This window comes from Onychostruthus taczanowskii, unplaced genomic scaffold, assembly GCF_017590055.1.
Source record: "Onychostruthus taczanowskii isolate IOZ18803 unplaced genomic scaffold, ASM1759005v1 scaffold10, whole genome shotgun sequence".
In the NCBI taxonomy this organism is placed as follows: domain Eukaryota; kingdom Metazoa; phylum Chordata; class Aves; order Passeriformes; family Passeridae; genus Onychostruthus; species Onychostruthus taczanowskii.
Window position 1 is genome coordinate 17,385,894 of NW_024496526.1, and position 3,524 is coordinate 17,389,417.

The 3,524-nt window shown below is 55.9% G+C and overlaps 2 non-coding genes across 2 annotated transcripts; one reads left to right on the forward strand and one right to left on the reverse strand.

Moving 5' to 3' along the window:
• Positions 1–1,558: 1,558 nt before the first annotated feature.
• Positions 1,559–1,630, forward strand: TRNAA-CGC. The gene has a single exon. It is a non-coding gene; the product is annotated as a tRNA-Ala (tRNA).
• Positions 1,631–1,869: 239 nt separating this feature from the next.
• Positions 1,870–1,940, reverse strand: TRNAG-GCC. Its single transcript has one exon. It is a non-coding gene; the product is annotated as a tRNA-Gly (tRNA).
• Between the last annotated feature and the right edge of the window lie 1,584 nt (positions 1,941–3,524).

The window sequence follows — 3,524 nt, forward strand, 5'->3', positions numbered from 1 at the left end:
CGGCATCCAGCCGCCTTGAAACAAGATGACGAAGTGTTTCCTGGAAGCAGGGAATGGCTGGGCAGGCTCGGGATGCGGGGATGCGTGTGCCGGGACAGGGCCATCCTGCTCGCTGCTGTTTGTGAGCACGCAGCTCTGCCGGGGCTGCACATCCACCCCCGGGCAGTCCATTTTCCTTTACGGTCACTGCAAGGCAGTTCATTTTCTCCCGCAGCATCCCCGTGCTGTGTCTTGCCTGAATAACTCACCTTATGCCGTGTTTGGTGGGTGGTGAGGTCTAGAGGATATTGAGAGCAGGCTGGAGGAGAAGCCTTGTTTCACTGCAGTTTATTGCTGCCACAGGGACAGGAATTGGATGCTCGCTGACAGGCTTTGGATGTGGAGATGCTCTTCTCAGCAGGCAGAATGTGCTCTGCCTCCATCCACCCCCGGAGGGGAAGTTTCACAACTGGGTGACTGTCCATCACAGCTGACAAATCCATCACAGCCTAGTAATGTCTGTATCATTCATTTTTTCGGCTATTCTGAACTCTACAGGAAAGTAAACAAAAGGGGAAAAAAAAAAAAAACCTGAAGAGAAAGATTTAAATTGCTTTGTGTTTTTATTGCAAGGTTGGTGTTAGCACCCTTGGCTCAGCCTGGTGAGGAGCCACGGCCACTCTGCGCCTTAGGTTACACACAAACCAGAGTTTGGGTGTTGACTGGGAAAACCAGACCCAGTAACTCCCAGAAATCATTCTTAAAATCTGGCTGGAAGAAAGTTAAACTGCAAGTGCTGTTTTCTGACAGGACGGAAAAACCTGAACGGCCAAGATTATGGATGTCAAAATAGGAACGGCTGAGTGCAGAAGGGCTCTGGGGGATCCGTATGGCTGCTTGTGGGAGAATAAATTAAATTAATTTATTTAATAAATTAAATAAATCAGTATCCAGTATTCTCCCCTGTGAGGGTGGGCAGGCCCTGGCCTAGAGCAGCTGTGGCTGCCCTGGATCCCTGGCAGTGCCCAGGCCAGGCTGGACACTGGGGCTGGAGCAGCCCGGGGCAGTGGCAGTGTCCCTGCCAGGGCACGGTGGGACGGGATTTAGGGTTTTAAAGCCGTGGGCTGGCCGTGCCGCACCCCGGAGGCCGCGGCGCCTGGGCTACAGCCGGTGCACGGCGCTGCTTTTGCTGGCTCTCCACACGGGCACACCGTGCTTGGGTTCCTCTCCGTCAGCACAGCCTCCAAACCCGGCTCCTGCCCCGGCTGGGCCCCGGGGGATCAGCGCCGCGGGCGGCCCCAGGCCCGGGGCTCTGCCTGCGGCTCCCCGCACACGGACGGGCCCGTGCCGCCCGGGCCCCGTGGCCGTGTCCCGGGGCTCCGTGGCCGTGTCCCGGTGCCGCTGCCGGGGCTCCGTGGCCGTGTCCCGGGGCTCCGTGGCCGTGTCCCGCTGCGGGCCGAGCGCGGTGCCGGCAGAGGGAGTTGTGTAGAGACGGGACGGGACAGGACCGGGACCGGCAGCGGCACAGGCCGCGGCCTGCCCTCCATTTGAGGGCGCCCGGCGCGAGGCGTCCTCAGCCGGGGATGTAGCTCAGTGGTAGAGCGCGCGCTTCGCATGTGTGAGGTCCCGGGTTCAATCCCCGGCATCTCCAGGCGTTTCTTTTTTTATTTTTAATTTAGTTTTTTTTTTTTTCCCCCCCTGTCTCCTCGCGCGGCCGCTGGTTCCGCCGGGCCAGGCCAGCACCACGCCGCCGGCACAGCATAGCCCGGCCCAGCCCAGCCCGGCCGTCCCGGTTCCGCTTCCGCCCGGGAGCCCCGCGAGGAAAATCAAAGCGCGGCGGCCACAAAACGCGGCGGCTCCTCCGCCGGCAAAAAAAAAAAACAAAACAGTTGCATTGGCCGGGAATCGAACCCGGGCCTCCCGCGTGGCAGGCGAGAATTCTACCACTGAACCACCAATGCGCGCTCGGCAATGTATCCCCGCCCCCGGCTGAAGGAGCTCAGCGGTGGCACCCATGGCACCCATGGCACCGCACGCCCCTGCTCCGTTCTGTTTCTCAGCCCCATGCACTCACACAGCTCTTCTCAGCCATCATTTCCGGGGAAAAAAAAGTTTTTATAAAGTCAGCACTACCCGTTAAAGATTTTTTCCTCTAAATGATAAAAAAAACCCCTGGGAAAGTGTATAATGCAACCACCATACACGCCATGGAGTCTGGCCTGACTGTTGGTTTTGGTCTTGTTCGTCTCTCACAGATGCAAGATGTCACTAATGATTATTTCAGTGATCATTTTAAAAACTTCTTTTTTTTCCTCAGCATATTCTTTGAAAACGTATTTTGTTTCTAAGCACTCTGTTTGTACCAGAGATAAACTAATAAGCAAGGAGTGATTTAATGAAAGAACTTCAGGAGATTACAGGTGAAGGTTTCCAAGATTCTTTACCCCTAGCACTATGGTTGGGGTCAATCTTAAAGGTCTTCTCCAAGCTAAATGGTTCTATGATCATCCTTTACATTTAAAAGCTGTCAAACCAAGTCACAGATGCCTGTTTTTGCTCCTTTTCCATCCTGGAAGGACTTTGCCAGGGGAGGCCAATGGTTGAGGCCTCAGAGGCTCAGCTGACCCACAAAGGAGTCATCAGTGGGCTCACAATGGTCTCTGTGACTTGGCAGGTGATGGCATTCCAGCACACTGTGCCTGTGTGGGGTGATGTCAACAGTGAGTCCTGGCTTGTGCTGTGCCACGCTGTGTCCCAAAATAAACGATGCACGCTCCTGACGATCCGTTTGCCTTGGACACGCTCCCACAAACGGCCACACGTGAGCCAGAGTCCAAGGAAAAGCTGCAACGAGTGCTTCACGTCCAGGGAACACTGAGATTTACGTACAAAAGTGCTGGAGAACAGGGCCCGGGCAGGAGGAACAGCTACAGCCGCCCGCCTCGGCACAGGTCAGAAGCAAGCAGGGGTTTTCTGGTTCAACTTTCTGGCACTGCAGGTCATGTTCCAGTGTCCTGTGTTTGGATGTGCGTGAACACCACAATGGAGCAGCCCAGCACAGCAACCTTTCCTTCTCAGCTTCTGCTGCCAGAAGGCAACACAATAAAAACTGTAAGTAATAATTATTATTTAGGCTGTGGCTTACGGCTGGATTAGTCAGCTAGCAGAACTGTTTTCTCAGACAAGCCCAGGACCAAAACTCCACAAGCACTCAGGGAAAAGATGTTCCTATTGAGAAGCCCTGACTCCCTGTTTTACTGTGTCTGGGAGTCAGCCACGCAGAGGCTTCCCCCTACTTTTGTTCTGCACCTCCTGTCCTTGCTGCTGAGCTGAGGCTCTGCCAGGCAGGGACATCTGGCAACATCTGTGCACAGCCACCTGGGACCCAGCAGCGTGTCCTCGGAGAGGGGCGTGGGGCCAAAGAACCGCTGGAGAAGGCTGGAGAAGCCCTGTGAGATCACCGGGTCCAAGGGGTCACTCAGCGCTGGCAGGGCCACCTCTGACCCCTGTCCCCAGGTGCCCCTCTGCTCTGGGGCAGGCAGAGC